Source organism: Phacochoerus africanus, chromosome 5 (genome assembly GCF_016906955.1).
Source record: "Phacochoerus africanus isolate WHEZ1 chromosome 5, ROS_Pafr_v1, whole genome shotgun sequence".
In the NCBI taxonomy this organism is placed as follows: domain Eukaryota; kingdom Metazoa; phylum Chordata; class Mammalia; order Artiodactyla; family Suidae; genus Phacochoerus; species Phacochoerus africanus.
The window spans coordinates 132,596,285-132,623,196 of NC_062548.1; the positions used below are offsets into that span (position 1 = coordinate 132,596,285).

The 26,912-nt window shown below is 46.0% G+C and overlaps 1 long non-coding RNA gene across 1 annotated transcript; it reads left to right on the forward strand.

Moving 5' to 3' along the window:
• Positions 1-24,308: 24,308 nt before the first annotated feature.
• LOC125126898 (uncharacterized) lies at positions 24,309-26,712 on the forward strand. The gene is made up of 2 exons (XR_007134829.1): positions 24,309-24,501; positions 26,576-26,712. It is a non-coding gene; the product is annotated as an uncharacterized LOC125126898 (long non-coding RNA).
• The last annotated feature ends 200 nt before the right edge of the window (positions 26,713-26,912 follow it).

The window sequence follows — 26,912 nt, forward strand, 5'->3', positions numbered from 1 at the left end:
CAGCCATATGGGTCTGAAGTATTCTTTCTAGAGACAAATTTGGTTATTAACTTATTGAAGTTAATTGCATCCATTTTGTTAAGTCATGGTTTTCTAGGCGTTTGCTCATCTCATTTAAATTTTTGTCCTTGGCCTAACGTGCTAAACCTCCTCCTCTTTCATTCTGGATCATGCTTTGTCCTCTTCTCTTTTTCTTCCTTCTTTCTCAACCAGTGTTGCCACACGTTTTCTCAAATGTTGTGCCCTCTGTGCATGCCCTTCAACTGTCCCTTCATGGTTTGGGGGTTGTGACACTTTATCGATTGCACTCCGCATGCCCTAGGCTCTCTGAGCTCCCTTCTCTGCTGTTCAGTGATGGCACCCTCATTGCCAATTGGCCAACGAGTTGTCCAGTTCCAGGATCCCACTTTATGGCCAGCTTCTTCATACATCAGGTTCCTGGAAAAGTAAACGCCAAGTTATAAAAAACGAGGGCAGGAATTCAATGGGGGTGTGTCCTTGGGGTCAATACTTGTGGGGAGCAAAGCCAATAAAATTAAACAAATGGCAGAGTGTAACTGAAATGCAGTCAGTGCAAGACAACCCCCAGGGGAGTTATTTCTATCATTTATTCCTGTTTGTTTATTTATGCCTCAAGAAGACCTTGAAGAGCAGAGAGGATTGATAACTCGGTGATGTGGGCTGAGCTGTGTCCTGCTCACAATTGATATGCAGAAGCCCCGCCCCCCCAGTGTGACTGGATTTGGAAACAGGTCCTTTAAGAAGGTAAGTATGGTTACATGAGGTCACAAGGGTGAGCCCTAATCTCATAGGACTGAGTCTTTCTAAGAAGAGAAAGAGACACCAGAGAAGCTTCCTGCAGAGGAAAGACCACGAGAGGACATGGAGAGAAGGTGGTCCTTGGCAAGACTGGGAGAGAGACCTCACCAGAACCCAACCCTGCTGGCACTTCGATCCTGAACTTCTGGCCTCCAGAACTGTGAGAAAAGACGCTTCTGTTGTTTGAGACGCTTGGCCTATGGTATTTTGCTATGGTGGCTTAAGCAGGATGAATTTTGGTGATTCATGACCTATTCCAGCCACACCAGTGTGTCTCAAGATAGCGGCCATAAAGTTTGCCTATATGGAAATGTTGCCTAGAAATACATGCATATGAAGGAAAGGGAAAAAAAGGCAAAAGTACTGAAGTGATAAAAATCTAATTCAATATAGAGGTTATGTCTGGGCGATTACCTCTGATGATGGTAGAGGGGGATAGGGGAAAGAATTGGTACGAGGTGAGCTTCAGCTGTAATATTTAATTTCATCAGCTGGTTGGTGTCCATATTTCCTTTTATGCCATTATATCATTCTGTATACCGAAGATATTTCATAATAATACTAGAAAAAGAATAGTAAAATATTTTGAATAGTTACTGGTTAATTCAATACATATTTATTGCATCCCTTTTTTTATAATACTGATAGAATAGAGGGAAGAAGAATCAAACACATGCTTGGCTCTCTTTTTCTTTCCCATTTTCCAGCTTCTTTGGTATATTACTGATATATATATATATATATATATATATATATATATATATATATATAAACTTAAGGTGCAAAATGTGATGAGTTGATACACACACACACACACACACACACACACACATACACACTGTATATGTAAAGTGTCTTTAGGAGACACTGGGTACCAGCTCTTAGAACCCTTACTCCTGTTTCTTGCTATGACATGATGGATATATATGATAACCACAATAAATAAAACAGCCACTCCCTCATATAATTATCATTTTTGGTGTGTCCAGTAATAGCATCTAAGATCTACGTTCTTGGAGGTCCCATCATGGCTCAGTGGAAACCAATCTGACTAGCATCCATGAGGACACATGTTCAGTCCCTGGCCTCGCTCAGTGGGTTAAGGATCCAGTGTTGCCATGAGCTGTGGTGTAGGTTGCAGACAAGGCTCAGATGTGGTGTTGCTGGGCTGTGGTGTACACCAGCAGCTGCAGCTCCAATTTGACCCCTAGTCTGGGAACCTCCATATGTCGTGGGTGCCCCCCTAAAAAGACACATACACAAAATCTACTCTCTTAAGAACTTTCCAGTATACAATGCCATATTGTTAACTATGGTCATCAGACTTGTAGCTGCAAGTTTTTTCTCTCTCATTTTCTTTTTTTTTCCAGCTGTACACATGGCATGCGGAAGTTCCCAGGCCAAGGATCGAATCTGAATTGCAGCCGTGACTTATGCCTCAGCTGCAACAACGCTGGATCCTTAACCCTCTGTGCCATAGTGGGAACTCCTGGAAGTTTGTTCTCTTTGACCAATGTCTTCACATCTCCCCACCAGTCCCACAACCACCAGATCCTGGTAACCACCATTCTACTCTCCAGTTCTTTGAGGTTGGCTTTTTTAGATTCCACGTATAAGTGAGAATATACAGTATTTACCTTTCTCTGCCAAACTTATTTCACTTAGCCTAAGGCCCTCAGGTCCACCCATGCTGTTGTAAAAGGCAGGATTTCCATCTTTTTTATGACTGGCTAATATTTCATTGTATATGTAGACTACATTTTCTTTATCCATTCATCTGTTGATAGATCCTTAGGTTATTTCTATGTCTTGTTTATTGAGAATGATGGTTCAATGAACACAGAAGTGCAGGCATCTCTTTGACAGAGTGAGTTCATTTTCTTTGGAGAGGTACCAGAAGTGGGATTGCTGGATTACGTGATAGTTGTATTGTTAATTTTTTGAGGAACCTCCATACTGCTTTCCATAGTGACTGCACCAATTTCTATCCCCACCAACCGTGCACAAGCGTTCCCTTTCTCCACATCTGGGCCAGCACTTGATGTCTCTTGTATTTTTGATGACAGCCATTCTCATAGGTATGAGGTGACATCTCAGTGAAGTTTGATTTGTTTTTCTCTGATGATTTTTGATGTCAAGTACCTTTTAATGTTTCATGTGTATCTTCTTTGGAAAAATGTCTATTCAAATTCTTTGCCCTTTTTTTTTTTCTTTTTAGGGCCACACTCAAGGCATATGAAAATTTTCAGGCTAGGGGTCAGATAGGAGCTACAGCTGCCAGCCTACACCACAGCCACAGCAATGCCAGATCCCTAACCCACTGAACAAAGCCAGGGATTGAACCCGCATCCTCATGGATACTAGTTGGATTTGTTTCTGCTGCACCACAACAGGAACTCTCTCTTTGCCCATTTTTTAAATCAGATTTTTCTTCTTTTTTTTTTTTTTTTTTTTTGCTATTGAGCTGTGTGAGTTCTTTCCTTATATATTTTGGATATTAAGTTCTTTTTGGATAGATGGTTTGAAAATATTTTCTCCTATTCTGTAGGCTACCTTTTAATGTACTGATCATTTATTTAGCTATGCACAAGCATTTTAATTTTATATTGATTTTACTTTTTTGAAGTGGTTATATTGTCATTAACCCAACCATCCTCTCTGGACTGTCTTAAAGTTAGGCTATTGCTTTTTTGAGGTGACCGGGGTTATGTTGTGGGGCTTGCTTATTTGAAGGACGTACCTGCAAAGACTGTTGCCTCAATCAAAAGATGCACATTTAATGCAAAAGTTTTATTTCTGCCTCAAGGATGACCATCAGGGAGATTTTCTGCTGATTCCATTGCCCTTGCAAAAGTTTTCCTTCCCCATGATGCTTAAAATAATGCTAATTATACCTGACATTTATTAATAGCTTCATAATTATCACAGTGGTTCCAGAGGCCTTAATAACTAGCCAAAGCCAACCGTCGTAAGAGACTCTGTCACTTGGGCTGCCGCTGTCGCTGAAAAGATGCAGGCTGGGGAACTGGACATTGCTCCCTTGGCAGCCCATTCCGTTCCTGAAGGCTCAGAGGAAAGGCAGAGCCAAATGGCAGAGGCTATGCCTTATAGGATGTGATAGTACCAATAGCCCCCGTCTTTAGTGATGTTGCTAAGCTGAAATGCCAAAGGTGATTGGATTGGATGATAAGAGCTAAACATGAATGTTTGATGCTGGGCATCGTATACAATGCAATGGAACTGCTGGGACTCACAGAAATCGGCTTTGAGCTCTTACTCTGGATTCAGAGTTTAAGCTGATTTTAACCAGCTTTGAAATTCAGAGAAAGTCCCATCTGACTTCGGGTCCCATGGACAACAGTGATGGGAGGAAAGCAGGCACATAGTGGACTGTCCGTCCTGCTGTGAAGGTCACAAACAAACCCCGAGTGGGTAAAGGGACAAATGACAGTCTCCCCGTGGTGATGCTAGTGGTTAAAACCAAGGTTCCTGCCTACTCTTCATTCCCCTTCCTAAACCCAAACGACCACCAGGGACAAGGCAGGGCTGTGAAAACGCTGCTCTGAGATTCCTCAGAGATTCTTGCAGATTCCTTGGTCCTCAGCAAGGAAGGCTGGTGGAAAAGGAGAGGAAAGCAGATGGAGGCAAGAGTTGGGGTTGTGGGGTGTGAGAGAATGGTGCTACAAGGGGATTTTTCTCTCAGATTCTCCGGGTCCCCCATGGCGTTTCCCAAGGCATTGTCTCCAACAATCAGCCAGAATCGCAGCCCTTCCCGGGGCCCTGCTCCCCAGATCAGCGCCAGTGATGCACTGAGCCATCAGCTCGGTGGGAAGTGCCCACATTGTAATGGAGAGAACATAACCCAAATAGATGGGGTTGAAAAGAAAGTCCTCCTCCATGAGAACGGGAGTTTGCAGCATCAGGGGGAACTGTGGCTGTCTTCCGTGGGAAACCTTATTAACTCTGATTTAGGAGAAGACGGCTCGGTAGAAAACAAAGCAGATAACAGGCGCTCAGATCGAAGGCTCTTTTATTTTCGTCACCCTTACCATGTCTATGACTTAGAACTTACAAAATTATATAATTCTCTCAGACTATAGGCTTTGAAATTCTTTTATGACTCTTTTATGAAGAAGACGAGGAATTTTCCTTAATAGAAGAGGTAGCTACTGGGCCTGCATTTGATTTATATGTTAAAAAAAAAAGTTGTCCCTTAACTTCTTGTTTCCAAGGGGATTTTTTTTTCCCCAGAAATACATTTCTTGTTGGAAACTGCTTCTCTAATTTTGGAGACCATATGTTCTAGGTATTCTGGGAAGGGCCTGGGCTTCAAATACTGTGTCCATTGTTCCCAGAAGCACAACAAACTTGAGAATCCCGGGGGTGAGAGTCGTCCCTGAGCAAATACATTCTACGTCCAAGGACTTACGAGCAGTAAGTCATTTATTTTTTTCATGGCAATTCTTGAAGTGGACATCACTGTTATTTCATTCTTATTGATTTGGAAACTAAGATTTGGAGACTGAGTTACTGAGTATCGCCCAAGTTGGCACATGGGCAGAGTTCTTTGGGTTCGGTCTGATATTTTCGTTTTGTCTTTTTTTTTTTTTTTTTTTTTTTAGGGCTGCACCCACAGCATATGGAGGTTCCCAGGCTAGGGGTCTGATCGGAGCTGTATCTGCGACCTCCACCACAGCTCACAGCAACACTGGATCCTTAACCCACTGAGTGAGGCCAGGGACTGAACCTGCAACCTCATGGTTCCTAGTCGGACTCATTTCCACTGTGCCATGACAGGAACTCCCAGTCTATTTTAACCCATGTGGGAGAACGATGATGTGCTTCCCCTTGATTGTCACATCATGTGTGGTGCGGGGATCAGCAGAGTTTTAACATGACCCCAGGACCCTTCCACACCCCCGCCCCGAGTGGCAGGTGTAGAACCTTTGACTGAAGGTGGAACCTGGGAAGATGATGAGGTGTCAGACTCCTGTGATGAGACTCCTCATCAGATGACTTTGAGTTCATCAAAACAGAGATTATCCACGTGGGTCTGACTTGAAGGAGCCATCCCTTGACAGGCCTTAAAATGGGGAGATGGGAAACCTGCCGGGACCTAAGATGGGGTCAACTGACTCGACCTCTGGGAGCTTTGTTCCCCAGACTGACAGCTAGCAAGCAAGCAAGCACCGTGCTTCCTCCTTAGCCTCCACATGAGGCTAAAGCTGGGAGTTGCCTTAATGTCAGTCCTATGACACCCTGAGCAAGGGACCCGCTAGAACAGGCCAGACTCCCCAGGAAGCTGTGTAAGGTGGTGAATCCGTGCTCAGGCGCAGGTATGTGGAAATCTGTTCTGTGCAATAGAAAATAAAAAACAACTACGCCTCCCTCCTCTTCTGAGATCACCTTTTATCTTTCCTCCTGCGGAAACTTATGGAGCATTGATTAGGTATTAGATTACATGATTATAAATTGATTATGTATTAGATTACATGATTATAAATTGATTATGTATTAGAATGTGGTCCGCAAAATCAGATGAGGTCCCTGGCCCTGGGAAGCTTAGGACAGGGTGAAGGGGACAGACGCGAATTATGGCGGGAGGGATGGACTGGGGGGTCTGGGTCTGGCATGTGCACGCCGAGGCACATGGAATGACTGGCCAGCGGGGTCCTGCTGTGGAGCCCGGGGAACTCTGCCCACTGTGCCGTGATGGTCGATGTGGGAAAGGGATCCGAAGGAGAATGGAGGTGTGCGCGTGGATAACTGAGTCGCTCTGCTGTACAGCAGAGATGATCACAACCTCGTGGGTCCACAATAGTTCAATGAACCTTTGCAATTGGAAAGAAAAGAAATACATTTGTCATAAAAACAAGAACAACAAATAACCACGCCACAGCTGGGCAACCGCGCCTGAGGTTGTGGAGACCCCCCAAGGCACAGTGAGAGTGGGCGCACAGCCACCCACTTGCCTGAGAAGAGCGCAGGCGGCAGCAGTTAGGCAGGGGCTGAGGTGTGTGCAGTGATCGTCCCGCCCCCAAGGGGCGGGGAAGGGTATTGTAGGTAGAGGGAACTGCAGGCCAGGTCCCTGTGCAAGGAAACACTACCTGCAGGACAGAAGGGGAGCCTGAGGCTGTAGATGGAGAAGGAGATGGGGGATGCGGGGGCAATGGGTGGGACCTCAAAGCCACAGGCACTGAGGGGCTTCCTCTGGCATAATGACAGGGAGGGAAGGGGTCGTGGAAGGAAGGAGGGCTGAAGGGAGAAATCACAGAGGTCAGCCTGCAGGAGGAAGACCAGGGTCTGTCCGAGATCTGTGGCTTAAGAGCGCACACAGGCAGGTGGCGGGGGGAGGGAGTACATATGTGTGGGGTCTAGGAGAAGCGAGTCAGCAAGGGCTCCAGTGTTTTGCGGTCTGGCCGTCAGCAGGAAGGAGGTGCAGAGGCCTTGAGAAGGAAGGGCTGGGTCCCGCTTCAGGCTGCGGAGTATCCGGGGGCCCTCTCTGCAGACTCAGAGCCAACGGTATGATCACGGACTTTCAATCCGCCACAGAGGCAGCTGCAGTTATGAGAAAGAGTGGGATCTCTGGAGATGAGGACGTTGAGAGAAGAGGTCAAGGACAGAACTACCTGGGGATCAACTAGTTCCTTCTCACCTGCCTGGGCAACTCCCACATTCTCCTTTGGAAATAATGGAAGAGTGGGTAGCAGGCCCTCTGTTCCTTTACGTATCCAAATAATGGCAAATGTAAATCACATAAATGACAGAATATAAATCATGTTACAACACGTTTCTATAATTTAAATAACTGACTTTCAGAAGCTAGCATGTGATGTAATGGTTAAGACTATTACGATGGCCTCAAGACAACATAAATTCTCAGAACATTACTACCTGTTTAACTTAGGTAACTTTACTAAGTTTAAGTCCTTGGATTAACCAGTCAAGATCCAGGGACCTACAGGTGTACTGACTCCACCAGATACTCTTTGTTTGGTTTGTTTTCAGTCAAAATTCTCTGTATTGTGAATTTTTTATTCAAGCACATCTGGAAAAGAATTTTTAAATTTTGATTGGAAAATGCGTGAAGATTTCACATTTAATGATGGATGCAGTGAACTCGTGGAGATAATTTAGGCTTTAGAAGTAAAATGGAAGGCTGTGTTCAGCCAGGAGATGCTGTGGCCAGGATCACTTGCCTCCTCGACTCCACGCCAATCCTTTTCCCAGGATGTTTTCCATCGGGAATCAGACAGGATGGCTTTAGATCTTGGCTCTGTCACAGACCCATCCTATGGCTCCATGGAAATTATTTATTATTTAAAATACTTAGCTCTTAGAGATGCACTGAAGGTTGCAGCGGATGAAAAAAGCAATGTGTCTAGAAAATACTGACTGCTTGATAAGTGGAAATTTCCTTCCCTGGTTGTGTCTTTTTATCTAAAAGGGGCTGATTTAAACTCCAGTTTTAGATCCATCCCCCCGTCTCTGCCCCAGATAAAATCCTATTCTCTGAAGAAGTAAAGAAACAAAAAAAGTGAGATTTTTACAATATTACCTAAATGCCTCCTCCTGGGAGACTGTGGATTGAGTGGGGGAGCTTGTAAAAAAGTTCCGGCATTTCATTCATTTTCAGCTGCTGTCTCTGACATATGGAAGGCTGCAATTTCACAAGGAAGTAAAAACTTACCTCCTACCAGGTGCCAATATATTTTAAGCAAAGAGATATCACAACTCTGGAATTATTGAAAGAAAACCTATGTTCTTCCTCTCTGCCTGCTTGAGGCAGACGTAAAAAGTCACCTTTTTGGAATCAGCGTATGACATCACTGGGACCCGGCTAGCCTGGAGGTGACTCGGTGGGCCGAGCAAATCTGGGGCAGAGCTACTTTTAGAATTTTGTTCCACAAGGCTATTTGGATGCTCTAAAATTTGTATAACACTCTCATCTCTCAAAGGGAACCGAGAGTTCATTGCCCTGCAGCCTAAAGTCTTTTAAACTGGTTTTTGCTCTTTCCTTCAGTTCTCAATCTCTCTTGAGGTTAAAAATCAGAAGGCAAATTGCCTGTGCCCTCTCTCTGCACCCAATTCCAGCCCATTTTAAGGGTCCAATTGACTTAGGTAGCCTTCAATGCATCTTGGAATGATTTCAACCTAGCAGGAACATGGAAGGACGGATATGACCTGCTGGCATAATAGCATCTTCAGAAGTATTTGGAGCGTATGTGAGTGTGTAGGTGTGCACGTGAGTGTGTAGGTGTGCACACATGAGTGTGTGTAGGTGTGCATGCATGTGAGTGTGGGTGTTTACCTCCCCTGAGGAGCAGTGGAGCCCCCTATTTACTCCGATCTTATTTTGGCCCCTTGTCCCCCTCCTGTAATGGAGCCCGCTGTCGTCTGATAGGACTTTTCGCACGCTGGATGGGAGGGAGGGCACATCTGGAGTCTAGACTTGGTGGCTCTGGGGGCAGGCTCCTGTCCCAGAGCTCTGTGGGCCCAGGGCTCCATCCCCCCTGGCGCCTGCTCTGTTGACAGAGCTGGGGGAGGGGGAGGGCTACCTCCTCTGCCTCAGCTGCCTCTCCTCCCTGGACGCCCCCGCGACTCCACCCAGCCTCTGGCGTCCCGTGTCCTAGCTCTGACTGTGCTTTGGAGGAGAGCCCCTGGAGGACCGCTCCCTGCTCCCTTCCATGACGCCCTCCCTCCCATTATGATCAGGAGGCTTTGCCGGGTGGAGGTGAGAAGGAGGGAGGACTTTAACTGAGGATTCGGCACCAATGAGAAACTTGAGGATTGGTGATTCTGCTTGTCAATTTGTTAAGTTTGATGGGTCATAGTGAGTTCATGAGAAAGAGTTTTAATAGGAGAGAAAGAATCTGAGGTGAAAAGGACCCATCTGTTGGCATATAAGATTTGGGTTCAAATCTTACACTCAGCCATCGAGCCAGATGTGTGACTTTGCAGGTTTCTGAGGTTCAACTTCATTATCTGTAAATGTGGGGAAAGAACGACCACTTCATAAAATTGTTGGGAGGAATACATAGGTCAGTAAAGGTAAAATTTGTTAAAGTGGGGACTAAAACCAGTTCCTCTCTTTCTAACATGTAGATCACACAGAGAGGCAAGACAGTGATTCTGTGAGCCAAGGCAAGAAAAATAACCTTGAGAATTGCTGAAAATATAGGGTCATTGTTTGTCTGGGGCAGGGTAGGGCAGAGTAGGGGCTGCTCAAATCTTCATGTGAGATGAGGTGTTTTCAAAGCTGGTCCAACGGCAGTGCCTATTTTAGATGTAAGGTAACAGAGAAAAAAGGCAACCACATTCTTGTGGCTACAACATTTCCCATGTGGGATCTCTTGCTTCTTTTTATAAAATGAAAGTACTGTGAGGCCCTGATAATGGGTTGGTGACTTCTATAAAATTAGGCTGGAGTTGAGCCTCCTCTGGCATGTCATGCTTGGCATCTGAGAAACCCTTCAAGCACATGCATGGCTGTATTTTTTTTTTAAAGCGATGGGTCATTTTTAGTCTATTTCCTTCACAAAGGTACTCTAGCAAATGTAATGAGTAGCCTTATCTGAACCTAATTAATTATACTTGTATTCCGGTGACACCTAAATAACTCTCCTGTGAAAAATAATTATTTGGATGTCTCCACCGCAAAGCAAGTCTTTGAGCAACTTTAGTTTTCTTGCAGAAAAGTTTTTTTTACTATATTGAGGTCAGCAAACCAAGGGGCCTGCAGCCCACAAGACAGAAACTATGCATCTCCTGCCAAACCTAAAATATTTACTCTCTCACCCTTTGCAGAAAACATTTGTCCACACCTGCAATGGTATAAATACATAGAACTTAAAAGCATGGTTCTCTGCTTTAAAATAAGGAATATGTGCCTGTCCGTATAGTCTTCTCATGGTACCACCTGCCTGAAGAGGCACCCAGCACTGTCACTCACTGCTGTCTTCGCTTGCGCTGCTGCAACAAAATACATCCGCTGGGGACTGAAAGAGTAGACACTGATTTCTCACAGTTCTGGCACCTGACGTCCAAGATTGGGGTGCCAGTGTTTTCAGGTCCTGGTAAGAACCCTCTTCCTGGGCTTGTAGACACTGTCTTCTTACTGTGTCCTCACGTGGGGAAACAGCAATGCCTGATCCTTAACCCACTGAGCAAGGCCAGGGATCAAATCCACTGAGTGAGGCCAGGGATTGAACCCAAAGCTCATGAGTTGAAGCCCTCACCCCCAGTGTGGGAGTGGCTGTGGGTGGAGGCCTCACGATGGGATGTGTCCTTATAAAATAAGGAAAAGCCACTGGAGAACTTATCCCATCTTGGGGCCTCCACCCATGACTTCATCTAAACCTAATTATTTCCCAAAGTCCCCACCCACAGTGACTCTCACACTGGGGGTGAGGGATTCAATGTATGAGTTTTTTTGGGGGGGATGCAGTCCGTCCATAGAAACCACACAGTAAATTCCACGGTGTAGAAAGCCCTTCCCTTCCTGATTATTTTTCTTCTTTTTAGATCTACATGTGTGGCATATGGAAGTTCCTAAACTAGGGGTTGAATCAGAGCTGCAGCTTCCAGTCTACACCACAGCCTCAGCAACCAGAATCCGAGGTATGTCTGTGATCTACACCACCACTCACAGCAGTACCTGATCCTTAACACACTGAGCGAGGCCAGGGATTGAACTTGCATCCTCATGGGTACTAGTCAGGTTCATAACCTGCTGAACAGCAACAGGACCTCCCCCTTCCTGATATTAAGTGGCCTTATTCTATGGCATGTGATGCTATCTGCCTTATGTTCCAGACATAAGTCCCTGTAAGATCCAACGGGAATAGACTTGAGGGAGAAGACAGTTTGGTCTGAGGTCATCAGAGGTGTAAGAGTGGAGTATATTTGACTTGGGTACTGAAGGACAGTGGTGAAGGGTCCACGGGGCTTGGAGCTGGTAAGGCAGGGGGTGCTGTGGTGTGTCTGCTGCAGGAAACCAGGGCATCGTGGAGCAGGGCATTGGCATATTATGCCCATCTAGAGTCCCGGCTCTGCTCTTCTGCCCCCTCCACACCTGTGTTTGTGGGAGAATGTAGGTTTAAAGTGTCAACATTCTCATCTGTGAAATGGGAATAATGACAATACTTACAGTGTCTTGTAAGGGCTGTTGGGAAGGAGAAAAAGGAGAGAGGTGGCAACGTGCAGTGAGCACTCGTGAACGTGAGCCGCAACGGCTCTCGCCTTGGCCTTGTCATGCACCATGTCATCACCTTCTGCTCCTCCACGCCCCCACCCCCATCAGAGCCCCCTCTGCACTCTCTGCCTGCTGCTGGAGGTCCAGCCCACAAAGGTCTTCCCGCTCCCCAGAATCCCCGATATGATGCTGTGATGCGGGCTCGCTTCCAAAACCATACAACCTAGGACGTCGGAAATTATAACCAGCGAGTTGTCGGCCTGCCATTTCAGTACAAATGTATGCTGTGGCCTTTGAGAGACATTTCAAATCCTTAACAGAGTCCAACACTTTGGTTTGGGTTTGGTTTTTTTCCCCTATCATTTTCCAGTTTGGTAACTAGTAGTGGAAATCCAGCAGGTTGACCAGACCTAGCATTTAAGCATTAGCAACATGAAAGTTTATGAAAGTGTCATCGCTCAAGGCCTAATGTAACATAATAACCCCTTATTACGTTTGAACATCTCTGGACTGTACAATGAGGAGTATACATATATTGTAAAAATTAAGTGCTTTCAAAATGAGCCACCTGGGACTCTTTTTTAGACCAATAGGTATCGTATGTTTTAAGCCTGGAATATTTTTTTAACAGTTACAGTGAAAATTTTCTAGCACCTAAGCTAACCATTTGTTTTTATTTGTTTCTTTTTCATGTAGGTAAAACCTGAACATAAATAAAGAAAGAGGTATAGAGTAGGGTTTCTTTTCACAGTCACAGGAATTTGCCAGTGTGTGAGGCAAAATCTGGATCATGAGGGATTCGGTGTGTCAACAGTTCAATGGTTGTGTGTGGATGCATCCGTGGATCCATGTGTATGCACACGTGTGTGGTGTGTGCATGCACCCACGTGCAAGTGTGCGTGTGCCGGTGGGCCTAAGTGTGAGGTGTGCTGACGCTTGCAGATGAGGAAATAGTTGAATGATAGCATTGACACCAGTGAAGGTTTGCTGACTCAAGAGCTGGACGGAAAGTGGAACTCTTGTCCCTATTGATTGTGACAAGTCCCAGCATCCCCTGATTACACTCTTGCCTCTGGATAGAGGTCTTGCTGGGTTAGCAGCAGGGTCTGATTTTGAGTCATGCGTTCTTCTCCCCAGTTCCTTCTGGGCCTGGTGGATAGAAGCCAGAAGTCTACGGAGATCTGGCTCACACCACACTTATCTGTGACGAGCCTGTTTGGCACATGAAGTGGGAATGTCTTCATTGTCACCAGCCACAGTCACAGCAGCAGCAGAATCTTCTTTTCTGTGCCATGACCAGCTCTGCACTAGGATTTCTTGGGTGGAGTCTCAAACCAAACTTCTCCTCCCAGGGGCCAGTCCCAGATAAAATCAGTCTTTGGGGGCGTGGGGAGGTGAGAGTGGAGTTCATCAAGCAGCATTATTTTACAGATGAAGGATTTGAGGCTCAGAGAAGGGCTTGGCCCCACAGAAGGCCAGACTGCTGTTGGGAGAACCAGAAATAGAAATAGCATCACCAGACTTCGGTCTAGAGCTTTTTCTACCACTGCATGCTTCCTGATCTTCTAAAGAGACTGGTAAGAAGGTCGCATATCTTTTTCTTTCTTTCAATGGCTGTACCCTGAGGTATGTGGAGGTTCCTCATCCAGGGGCTGAATGGAGTTGCAGCTGGAGCCACAGCCACACCCACCACAGCATCAGATCTTAGCCTCATCTGTAACCTATGCCATGGCTTGCAGCAACGCCAGATCCTTAATCAACTGAGGGAGGCCAGGAGCAAGCTTGCATCCTCACAGAGACAACAGTGGGCCCTTAACCTCTGAGCCAAAATGGGAACTCCAGAAGGTCACATATTTGAGCTGCATTTTATACTTTGTGGGCCACTGAACATGGTATCTGTCATAGAATATGCTTTCAAAAATTGTTATTTGAATAATTATTTGAATTAATGAAAGAATCGATGAAATGATATTCGAATTAGCTAGAGAAGATAAGAAAAGGCAGGTACATGTCCATGTTGCCTCCTTCTATAAGAAGAAATAATTTAGATCTCACAGCTCGCATGGCATTCAGTTAATGCTGGCTATGGTGACCGTTGTTGTCAAGACTGGGCCTGTAACATTCTGTTGCGGTGCCGTCCTGCCTACAGCCAGCTTTGCAGTTGGTATTAGAATGAGAAGATTCTCAATGAGTTTTCTTGGTAAAAGAAGGTAGTGGAAACCAGGTCCTAGATTTGTTCCTGAAGCGTTCACTGAAGGGGAGCATCCTGCACGTGGCCTTAGGCTGCATGTCCCACATTCGGCTATGTCGTCTTCCTTCATGGGGCACGATGACCTTTGCTACTAGCAAGGTGGGTGCCCAACAGAAGAGCCCATGCTTTCCCTCCATCTCCGCTGGCATTGGTGAACTCCCACCAGTCCAGAGCAGGTGACCAACGTTCAAGGTATTTCGATTGGGGAAATCCAAACAGCTGTAAGCTGATTTAGAACAGACTATTTTCCAGATCCCGTCCTTGCGTGATAATAAGTACAAATAATAACAAAAATGAATTTTTGACTTGTTCCATAGTTTTAAAAAATGGTTTCACCCCAATCATCTCATTTATTCATAATTATCATGGGATATATTAATCCCATTTTACAAATTAAAAACAGGGCCTCAGAGAGGCTTTGATGAGCACAGAGTAGGGCCAATGCTTTTAGTTCTTTTAGTTAGTTTGTTGGTTTTTGTTTTTAGCTCTACTGTGTTGTCATGGTAAGCATGGTTCTTCCTGCTGTGGGGGCTGTTCTGAGATGGGGTCTGAGCTGATGGCATCAGGAATCCACAGCATCTTCTTTCCCGGCACCTGCTCTGCTATGCACACAACTACCTGCTATTATATATGTTGCAATACTTACTTTATCTACTGAGATTAGAATGCGGTAAAGAGAAAAAGAAAATGGCAGCTTCAAGAGAGCAAGGTGAAGGGAAAAGTGTTAGTCAAATATACTCAAGTTAGTGTACAGAAATCTGGAGCTCCCATTGTGGCTCAGCAGAAATGAATCTGACTAGTATCCATGAGGACACAGGTTTGATCCCTGGCTTTGCTCAGTGGGTTAAGGATCTGGTGTTTCTGTGGCTGTGGCGTAGGACAGCAGCTACAACTCCAAATTGACCCCTAGCCTGGGAACCGCCACATGCCATGGCTACAGCCCTGAAAGAAAAAAAAAATGAAAAAATAAATAAAGAAAGAAAGCTAAGTTCTTTCTTAGAATTTCCTCTTTCAATTTATTAGTTGTGTACAAGTTGCTTTCATTTCTACAGGAGTTTCCTCATATATATATATATTCTTTTTATGGCTGCACTTACAGCAAATGAAAGTTCCTGGGTGGGCTAGGGGTCAAATTGGAGCTGCAGTTTCTGGCCTAAACCATAGCCACAACAATGCAGGATCAGAACTTCATCTGCAACCTACATCACAGCTTGCAGTAATGCTGGATCCTTAACCCAGTGAGTGAGGCCAGGATCAAAGCTGCATATCCACACAGAGACAGCGTTTTGTTCTTAACCCTCCGAGCCACAACGGGAACTCCAGTTTCCTCATTAATACATTGAAAGGATTGAATAATCATTCAGGTATTTCAGCTTCTAGAAGCTCATCTTTCTATTAACTGCAGTAGACACTTGGTCTTTTAAAGGTCTTTATAATATCAAATTGCATCTCATATATCCTCTGAAACACCCGGCTGGGAAAATTGACATTTATAGAAAAGTTCAAGGCCAGATGCACAGTGGTTGCAACAGAGATGCCTGGGTTTCTGTTCAGCCACTCTTTAGGTGTGTGAACTTGGACCTGTAGAAATGAAATCTTTCTGTTCTTATTTTCCAATGCTGAAATTGGAGACTCACAACTTTAAAGAGCTATTAAAAGAATGGAAGGAACTGGGGAATGCAAAATTTGCAATGACATCTAGCTCATGATAAGTGTTTTCTATTATTTTAAGACTTTCTATGGTCATTATTAGTTTTTTCATCCTATACATGGTAGATATCTCAGCCTGCAGCCAAAACCCAGCCTCTGTACACCAGTACCAATTGAGTCAGGGACAGAGCTTTGGTTGAAGCAGGAAGAACAGCTTTATTGCTTTGCCAGCTAAAGGAGGCCACTGCAGCCTAACGACCTCAAAACTGTGTCCTCCTTTGAGAGGGGAGAGCAGAGTTTATATATACATAGCTTATAAAAACAGGGCTGTTGGTAAGGATTAGAATATCTGCATTCTTCTCCCTCCATAGATCAAGGGGGCACAGGGGCATTTTAGTGTTTGTGACCTCTAGCTCTTCTGGTAAATTCTGCAAAAAAAAAAAAAAAAAAAATCTGACCTTTATCCCCAAAAGTCTGACCCTATATGGAGAACATAGGAGACAGAAAAAAACAAGTTTCTAAATTAGCCCCAGGATGTGGTGCCAGAAAATGGGCTGAGGAAAAGGGGTCTTTGTGTAAAATGGCCTTTCCATGGTCAGAGTTCGTTGAGTTTAGAAGGGCGGTGGGGGGGTGGGGGGGGAAAGACCTCCATTGGATTCTGACCTGGGAGGTGTTTCAGGAAACTCAGGCTGATGAAAGAACGGATGAAGTGGATGCTTGCAGGGCCTGGAGGTGTTCAGGACTCAAAAGGCTATAGGTGTTGAATTACGCATTGGCCAGAAGGAGGCTGAAGTCTCCTGAGATGAGAAGCCAGTGGCCGGGCAGCCCCAGGGGTCAGTGCCTATGAGGTGCGGGGCAGCCACACGTGTCCACAGGAAGTTCGGCAAGCCTCAGCTTGGCCTTCTGTGTCATTGAAAAGGTGGGCAAATAAACTCTTACTGTTATGTATTCCATTGCACTGAACACAAGGTTTGGGGAGAAAATACGAAGGAAGAAAAGCTCTGGGAGAGCCCGGAGGAGACGAGCTAGGACCAAATTTGACTGGGAAGTAGTGTGGAGAGGGTCTGAGTGGAGGGCACGGGAGTGATCCTCAAAGACCACAAGCGTCGTGGGCGGGTGTGGCTTGTGGTAGAAACAGCAAGTCCACTGTCAGAGAAGAGGAATCCCACGTCCCAGCAGGGTAACCTTGACCACGACCCCTCTCCTCTCTGACCCTTTCTTCTGACATGGGAAGGGTGACGCCAAACTCTGAGCTGGCGTGAGGAGTAGAGAGAGTCCTCATAGGGCAGACAGTGTGCCTGCATGTGGGAGGCCCTCGGGGAAGGAGAACCGGCTTGTTCTGATTATGGCTGAATTCAGCTCGCCCTTTGGCACAGGAGGAAAACAAGACAGTGGAGGCGTGCGCTTTGCCCAGGGTGACCGCGCTGCTCCCGGGCACAGTCAGCAGGGGTTTGGGCATATTCTGAATAACACCGTAGGTGTAGTCTATTGGTGTTCCCTCGTGGTGCAGCCAGTTAAGGATCCAGCCTTGTCACTGCTGTGGCTCTGGTTACAACTGTGGCTCCGGTTCAGTCCCTGGCCTGGGAACATCCACACCCCCGCGGATAAAAATAAAGTAAAAATAATATACATGTATATATATAATATATTATAAACATGTGTTGGAAGGGAGCTCCCACTGTGGCTCAGTGGCCTATGAAACTGATGCGTATTGGTGGGGAGGTGGGTTCGATCCCTGGCCTCACTCAGTGGATTAAGAGTCCAGCTTTGCTGTGAGCTGTGGTGCAGGTCATAGACAGGACTCTGATCCCACCTTGCTGTGTCTATGGCATAGGCTGGCTGCTACAGCTCCAATTTGACCCCTAGGCTGGGAACTTCCATATGCTTCAGGTGCAGCCCTTAAAAAATAAAGCAATAAGTAAATAAATAAAATAAATGAAGTTGGTATAAGAAAAACAAATTGAGTGCAAAAGAGTTTGAAGGAAAATATATTTTGGTGTATTAGCTGAGAGTCTGTCCTGTTTCAAGTTCAGAAGAACTGCATGTCGTGTGATTTTGACCTTCAAACCTTGGTGACATGGCAGAAAGTTCATTTTGCAAGAAAATATTGTTATGTGTACCATGTTATTCCTGCTTGAGGCTTAAAATTGAATGACGTTATAAAGAATTAGATGAATAATCTTCAAAAGAGAAGTAACAGGAAAAATCTGTTTGCAATTACCTCCTTCAGTTAAGGATAAATTTCCTTAGCAACTAAATATAAAACATCCTAAGTTTAGGTAACCTGCAGATTTTACTGCAGTCGACAAAAGCTGCAATCAATTCTTAAAACCTGGTCACAGCGTAGATATGCAGGACACAGGCTGGTGATGCAGGATGTGTGGTTTGGTCATGCTGATGTCTGAACTCTTTTGTAACTTTGCACTTGAAGCCCCATCAGGGAGTTTTGAGGCAGAAGCAGAGTGTAATTAACTCGCTGAGGTTCCTCTTAGTTGCAATTAGAGTTGCATCCTTACCCAACCGATAAGGATGTCTGTTGGGTGACAAGAAGAAAGCACATTTACATATTAGAATCCCATGGCCAAGGTCCCAGCTTTGCAGAAGGAAACTATAGAGAATTGCAGAAGGGGCTGCTGTCAACCACCCAGTATCCTTCTTTAGAAAATGTGGACTCATTTGGAGGATAAGAGCACCATAGATTGTAGCAGAAGTTACCTTAGACACCATCAAAGTGGTTTTTTTTAAAAGATGGATTTTTTTTTTTTAGAGCAGCATTGTGGTCTCAGCCCAATTGAGAGGAAGACTCAGAGATTTCCCACACACTTCCTGACCTACAAGCACACGATCTCCCCTGTTAGCAGCATCCTCCACCAGATTTGTTACAGGTGATGGACCTACAGAGACACATCATAATCCCCAAAGGGTCAATGACAGGGTTCACTCTTGGTGTGGTCGAGCCTATAGTTTGGATAGAGGTATAATGGCAGGTAACAGTCATCATGGCATCATACAGAATATTCTCACCATCTTAAAAAGGGTCTTTGTTCTGCCTGTTCTCCGACCCACCGCCCCTGTTGACCACTGATATTTCAGTGTCTCTGTAGCTTTGCCTTTTCTAGACTGTCCCATAGTTGGAATCACAGAGTATGTAGCCTTCTCAGATTGGCTCCTTTCACTAAATCATAGGCATTCAAGTTTCTACTGTGTCTTTCCACGGCGTGATAGCTTCCCTTCTCTGTGGCAGTGAATGGTAGTCTACTGTCGGGATGTACTCAAGAAATCCCCTCTTGCCAGATCCTTTTCTTTCCTCCACAACCCATGGAAACCCGCTAACCATTGGTTCTACAAAGCAGACTCGCCCTCCTAGGAGTTCTACCTATTTTTCTCTCAAAAGTTTCATAAGAGGTTGTAGGGGAACCCAATTTGACACCCCAAAATGTCTCCTTGGCATGCAAATTATTTTGAGCTGAAATGTACGAAGGCCCAAAAGACTCAGGAAGAAAGCTTGATCTTCCCCTTCACTGTCTAAAGCCCAGGGTCACCCCTGCCTCCACAGTCCCCCCGATGGGTGGGGCAGACCCTCAGTGTGTGAGGTCAGGGTCTTCCCAAGAGTAGCTTCAGTCTAAGAGGCAGAAGCTGAGACCCTGGGAGGACACCCATCCTCACCCATCTCTGCTGGGCCAAAGGTGGGTAGATTCCCCTCACCCAGAGTGCCCGGCTGGCCCAGCATCATCTGCTTCTTGAGTATTTACACAATTACCTTGCATCAGAAGTTCTGCTCACCTCGGGGGCACTGGCGTCTAATTAATACAGCACCCACACTTAAGATGCTTCCAGTCTATGGAGATTCTAAGAGATGAGAGGTGCCTGGTATATAGTATGTGCTGTGTAGGGTCCTGGACCACACCTCACTCTCAGCATCACCAGTCTTTTTTTTTTTTTTTCCTGGCTGGTGAAGCCCCTGGGAAAACAAACCTGTTCCCAGCCGGAGGCAACAGGCCTCATGGAGCAAGAGCCCGGAGAGGAGGAAACTTGTTTACTGGTGCAGGTGGTACAGTCTCCATCTCCCCCCATGCACACACCACCTGTGTTCTACTTGTGCAGACAAGGGAACAGAGCACTATCCACAAAGCTTAGAGAGCACAATTCGGCTGGAAAGATCTTTAGACATTGGCTAGCAGGTCCTCACTGCTAAATAGTACCACCAATCAAAGCACACGCATGGTGAAATAGCCACAGTTTGTAGAAAGGATTCAAACACAGGTCCCCAGTGCTTCCCGAACCTAAGGGCGACACACAGTAGTTCACAGGAGAGGAGCACATGTCTTCAGAGACTTTGAGCTAGTGGGGTCAGCCCAAAAGCCCATTCCTGGACCTGTGCATCCAGGTCCACCCTCTCTAGGATCCTGTGCTCAATTCCACCCCCCTTTTACTGAGACTTTTTCTACTCTCATCTGCAAGCCGTTTTGCCTGAATGCAGTTTGCACACTTAGTGAGATGTCATTATGTGATATATTTCCCTAAGGCCTCTCTCCCAACTCCTGGCCAGGAACTGTTCTGTTATCCTAATTTTAACCCATTTGTTCCTTAAGGAAATTTTATACTAAAGGTTTTATTGTGGATAGCTCTATTGTATGGACAAGAAAACCAAAGCATCAGCAGTAAAGATTTCCCTGAGTATTAAGAAGTGGAATTCTGGAGTTCCCGTCATGGCGCAGTGGTTAACGAATCTGACTAGGAACCATGAGGTTTCAGGTTCAATCCCTGCCCTTGCTCACTGGGTTAAGGATCGGGTGTTGCCGTGAGCTGTGGTGTAGGCTGCAGACATGGCTCGGATCACGCGTTGCTGTAGCTCTGGTGTAGGCTGGCGGCTACAGCTCCGATTCGACTCCTAGCCTGGGAACCTCCATATGCTGCGGGAGCAGCTCAAGAAAAGGCAAAAAGACAAAAAAAAAAAAAAAAAAGAAGTGGAGTTCCGATAGTGATGCATCGGAAATGAATCCGACTAGTATCCATGAGGATTCGGGTTCGATCCCTGGCCTTACTCAATGGGTTGGGGATCCAGCATTGCTGTGATCTGTGGTGTAGGTCACAGACACTGCTCAGATCCCACGTTGCTGTGGCTGTGGTGTAGGCCAGCAGCTGTGGCTCCGATTTGAACCTTCGCCTGGGAACTTCGATATGCCATGGGTATGGCCCTAGCTGTGTGCCTCTGTCTCCTCCACTGACCCCATCAACTATGAGTTGCTTTGGAGCTGGAATCACCATGGCTTCTGTCTTTTCTTTCTCATAGCCCAATACCTGGTACATGGCAAGTGCTCAATTAACATTCAGTGTCAATTGAATGAATTCGTTTCTAATGAGAAGTGGCCTTTCCATATTAGTCTCGTTTTGTTAGATATCACTTGTTGTAAATTATTTATGAATTAAATTATTCGAATGTTTCCCTGTCTACCTTGCTTGGTTCGTCCAAGTCCAGGAAGGAAAGCAAGCTGTCACTGACTCACAGCCCCGCGTGGGTTCTGCTGTCCTGCAGACGAATGGGGGATGGGATTTACAAAAAGAGTATCCTTTCCACCCTGCAGGAAAACATCACTTCAAAGATTTCCTGAGTTGTATGCCTTAAGAATACGTGCTCTGGGAACCATCTTGGAATGGGAAGGAAAGATTCTGGGGCCGGGGGTGGGGTGGGGAGACTCTTAATTTTTTGGCACAAGGGAGTTGGCTATTTATTTTGAATTTATGGAGAGGTCAGGAAGATGGGAACTCTCATGTCCTGCCTCCTCTCCTCCAACCCCTCAAATTCCCTCACCAACTTGCTCAATCCAAATGGGCAGCCGACATGTGCCAAGGCTCATGTGAGCTTTGGATTAGCATTTGAACTGTGGACACTCCTTTGGCCAGTGTTGATAAGGTTATACAGATGTGTTCTCCCAGCACAACGGGTGCTGTGCTGAATTAGGCCATGAGTTGGTATTTAGACAAATTGGGCAGTATTTTCTAAACTTTCTGTGCCATATGTCCACACGAGAATGGGATAATGAGTGCGTGTGCGGAGGCCGCGGCACTAGACTTCAACAAAAATAACACTTCCAAACCGGCAAGACTGCAAACATGCAGAAGGCAAACATTTCTACACCAAATTTTGGTACCTTCCCATGTGCTAAACTACAGCGTGAAATCATTATTCTCATTATTACATGATTCCTCATTTGTCTTGATTATCCCTGGAAATGAAGGAGTCTTTGTAAAGTGATTTTCAGATAAATAGATTTTCTATTATAAGTAGCAAGGAAGGACTTCCCATTGTGGCTCGGGGATTAAGAACCTGACTAGTATCCATGAAGATGCGGGTTCCATCCCTGGCCTTGCTCAGTGGCCTGAGGATCCAGCATTGCCAGTATTGCTGTGGCTGTGGTGTATGTAGGCCAGCATCTGCAGCTCTGATTCTATCCCTGGCCTGAGAACTTTCATATGCTGCAGGTGTGGTGATAAAAAGAAAAAAATGTATCAATGAAGACCTTTCTAAGTAATTTGCTGTCTTCTCTGCCTGCCTAGTCTCTGAAGGTAAAAAGCCAACGTTTTCACTGACTATTCTAAATTTCACGTTTACCTGGAATCTGCACATCAGCATTAGTCAGTTCAGTCCCCCATGACAGAACACCATGGACTGGGGGGCTTAGATGCCAGACGTTTACTTCCTCACAGCTCTAGAGGCTGAAGGCCAAGAACAAGGTGTCAGCAGGGCTGGGGGCTGCGAGGGCTCTCTTCTTGGCTTGTGTGCAGCTGCCTCTTTAGTCTGTCTTCACCTGGTGGAGAAGGAGTACCCTGGGGTTTCTCTCTCTCTCTCTCTCTTTTTTTTTTTTTTGTTTGTCTTTTTTGTCTTTCTAGGGCTGCACTAATGGCGTATGGAGGTTCCCATGCTAGTGGTCGAATTGGAGCTGTGGCCGCCAGCCTACACCACAGCCACAGCAACTCGGGATCCAAGCCGTGTCTACACCACAACACTGGATCCTTAACCCACTGAGTGAGGCCAGGGATTGAACGCCCATCCTCATGGATACTAGTTGGGTTCTTTAACCGCTGAGCCAGGATGGGAACTCCAGGAGTCTCTTTTTCTTCCTAGAAAGACACGGCTCCTATCAGAGTAGAGCCCCACTCTTGTGACCTTCTTTTAAGCTTAATTACCTCCTGAAGGTCCTCACCTCAAATACAGTCACATTGGTGGTTCAGGCGTCAATATTCGAATCTTGGGGAAGACACACCCCAGTCCATAGCAGTGACCTTATTTGGAAGTGGTGTCTTTGCAGAGGTAAGCAGTTCAGATGAGGCCATTCTGGGTCAGAGAGGGTCCTAACTAATGGGTGGGGTCCTTAGAAGAACTGAAGACAGGTAAGAGAGGACCGGGAATGCCCTGTGAAGACGGAGTCAGAGACAGAGATGCCCCATGAGGCAAGGGATGCCCGGGGGGCTGGCAGCCGCTAGTAGAAGAGGCCAGGGACTGACTCTGCCTCCAAATTCCCAAGGGGACCAGCCCAGCCCACGTCTTGATTTCAGATTCTCAGTTTCCAGAACCGTGAGAGGATAGATTTCTGTTGTTCAAAGCCATCTGTTTGTGGTATTTTGTTATGGCCACCCCTGAGGGCAAGCACCCTGACTCCACTGCCACAGTGGCCCTCTGCTGCCCACGATGGCAGCCATGGTGGTGTCGGCTGGGCGGGTTCTATGCTGCCTCCTGGCAGCACCAAGGGGTGAGGCTGAATGAAAAAAATGGAAACTCTTAAGATGTGTTTTCCTGGTTTGTGTTTGTTTTTGTTACTGTCCCCATGTCTGCAGTCTTGGAAGACAACTCATTATGCCTCTGACAGTTGGAAAGAATCCGTGAGTAGGACATAGAATAGAGAGTCCCTGGCACATAGTAAACGCTCAGTAAGTGTTAACTGATATTTCATGGAGTTGAGGTTGATGATATTCTTTTTTCATTTGTTTGCTTCTTTTTTTTTTTTTTTAGATCAATAAGATACTATTTTTTTTTTGAGCACTTTAGAGTTTATGGCGCATTTTCACATTATCTCATTAGAGCCTCACAATATCCCTGAGTGGAAGACAGGGCAGGTGTGACCATCCCACTTTACAGATAAGGAAACTGAGGCTCAAGGAGCTTGTTTTCTGATGAAGGTCATTTGGCTCACTGTGACGCTGCTGAGACTCAATCCTAGACCCCAGCTTATTTCTCTAACCTGCATTAACAAGAGTATTAGATGAGATGGAAGAGATCTGATTCTCACTCCACCAGACGTTATCTGGGCTTGCTAAGCGCTCTGCCGTCAGACGGGAAGTCCTGTTTTTATGAATGCTTCAGTGTTTGACATTCATTTGTTTCTATAGGAAACGCTAGTCAGGTACATGATGTACCCACTGCTGCCTTAAGCACTGGAACTGGAACTGGGAGAAAGACACGGAATCTTCTTTCATGGAGCTTATGGCTCACAGCGCAGACACCACACAGAGTCTAGAGAGGGCACAGGAACGTCTTCCCGGCAAAGGGCACCATTCGTCCAGCATCTGAAAGTTGAAAAGTAGCTGGGTAGGTATTAGGAAGAGAGAAGAGGCGGGGTGTATTTTGCTTGGAAAGAAAGAAGGAGGGATGGAGAAAGGGAGGATGGAAGGGAAGGAGGGGAGGAGGGAAGGAGGAAGACCCTGAGCCTCAAGTTTAGAAGGTGGCATGGGGTTGTAGGGAGATACGGAGCTTGTGAGGAGCTGGGCAAGAGAAAGAATCTGGAGGCAGCCCACTGTATGGATTTACAGGCTCTGTAGAGTCAGGATGCGGTGAGCACCGAAGGGAGTTCTGCAGGGAGTAACCTGGAAGCCTTGCTCCGGGCTCTGGGTGGCGTCTGGGCTGGGATAGAGGCTGAGACAAGTCCATTGGCTGCCATGACTTTGAGTGAAAAACCCTGGGGACCCAGGCTGCTCGGTGACCCCAGGGAAGGGGGCCCCCGGGAAGGAAGCGGAGGGACAGGACGGGGTCTTGCAGAGCTTGGGCGGAGGGGTAAGGAAGCATCCAGGATGATCTCTTCCTGAGCGAGGAAGCAGCCCACAGGCAGATTTTCCAATAAATTGTGTCTTTGTAACCACAGGAGCAAAGCGAAAAGGGGTTAGTGGAGAAGCGGGAATTAGATTCTATCGGGTTTTAAGAGAATGAGTGAGTTTGCCTTTGCACTGTATGTCCCCTGTTCATTTCTTCATGCACCTTATTCATACAGTTGTGTTTCTAATACTTCTGTATGGACTTTCTGGGAGGGGATTTGATATGGGCTTGTCCCTAAGAGTCCCTTTACATGGAATCATCATTTACGTTTTCCTTATGAAGACATCTCACGTGCAGATGGCAGGCTGGGACTGATCTGAACGCCTTATGAACTGAGATACACATTGGAGACAGGCAAGGTGGGGACGAGGATTTACCTGGGCGACAGACGATTTTCCTGGGGAGGGATTTGATTCCTTAAAAATGTCTTCTGGGACTTCCTGATAAGATTCATTAGAAAACACATTAGGGAAAGCCACCCGACAAACAGATTTTATCCCCTGTGCACGAGAGGAGCAGTGTGATTTGGCCAAGTGAAAAAGACGCGGGGTTTGACGGGGAAAGGCTTTGGTTTGCGTCTTCCTCCATCGTGGTCTGATCTTATAAAAGCTAGATAATTTCTCTGAATCTCCGCTCCTACAGCTATAAAACAGAGTTAATTGCATTCACATTAAAATTGTTAAGTTGAGTATAACCTGGTGCCTGGCACATAATAAGCTCTTCAAGGCCTAAGCATAATAACTCTTCACAGGATTGTTTTCCTGCATTCTTTAGATGCCAGAGGCATCTCCCATTTAAGACAGCATGGCCCCTTGTGTAGATATCTATCAGATGCCTTCTGGCTTTCACAAAGCAAACAAAGCAAAACTCTTCCTTAAGGGTGGAAACGTCTCCAGTGTAACTGAAGCCAAAACATAGATTTATTTTGGAAAGATTCTTTAAAAATGCATCAGGCTATTGTTTCTGGGACTGGAGTTTGATTTGGTTTAAATTATGGCAGTGCCAAATAAATAGTATAAATAAATAACAGAGAGACCCTTTAATTTTGGAGCTGAGGAATCTGAGTACACTCTGTGCTGAATTTCTAAACAGCCGGCTGGTTTCCAGATAGGGTTACTGAGGCCCAGGGCCCTTCTGCTTGCTTCCGTGAGAAAGCCGGGCAGTGCAGCAAGAGTCCTAGAGCCAGCACCTGGCCGATCAAGGGTCACAGAACAAGTCCCACAGGTCCTCAAGTCAGAGTGTTACTGCACTTCTTCTGCGATATTAAACTTCACCACCACCGTGCCCTTGGATCTAGCAGTCGATGAAGCTGGAAGGGGCCTCGGTGACTCTCAGATGTGGACCCATCATTGATGGCGGTTGAGGTTCCACAGCGAGTTATTCGTGGAGTCTGTGGTGCTGTCTTTTGCTTTGCCATTTGCAAAGGGTGCCCGTGTACCTGATTTCCCATGCCCTTCAGAGAGTTACAGTCCCCTGCTGGCACAGTGTGGGCACTTATTTCATGAGGTATGTCAGAACTTCCTTCACATATATCCCCTCTCTTGATCTGCTTGAAATTATTCCCAATTTCCAGGCACGGGATGTTGGTGTGATTTGTCTGCCTTGCGTGCTGAGAACTGGGATGCCAAGACAGGGATTGAACACACCTCCCTTCCTGACTGCAAACCTGGTCATTTTCTCACTACAACATTAGAGTAAATTGCAAATAGGGTAAGTTGTTATTTATTTGCGTACTTCCATGCTGCCTCCCACTTTAAAGCAGAACAAAGGAGAAGGAGGAGGAGGAAGAGAAGCAAACACAAAAGCAAAGGCATATTGAAAATCTATAGCAGCTCACTGAGGAAGAAACTGCTGTATGGCCAAGAGGTGAGGTTAAAGCTAAGCTCCCAGGGGTGAGGACTGCTCCCCTC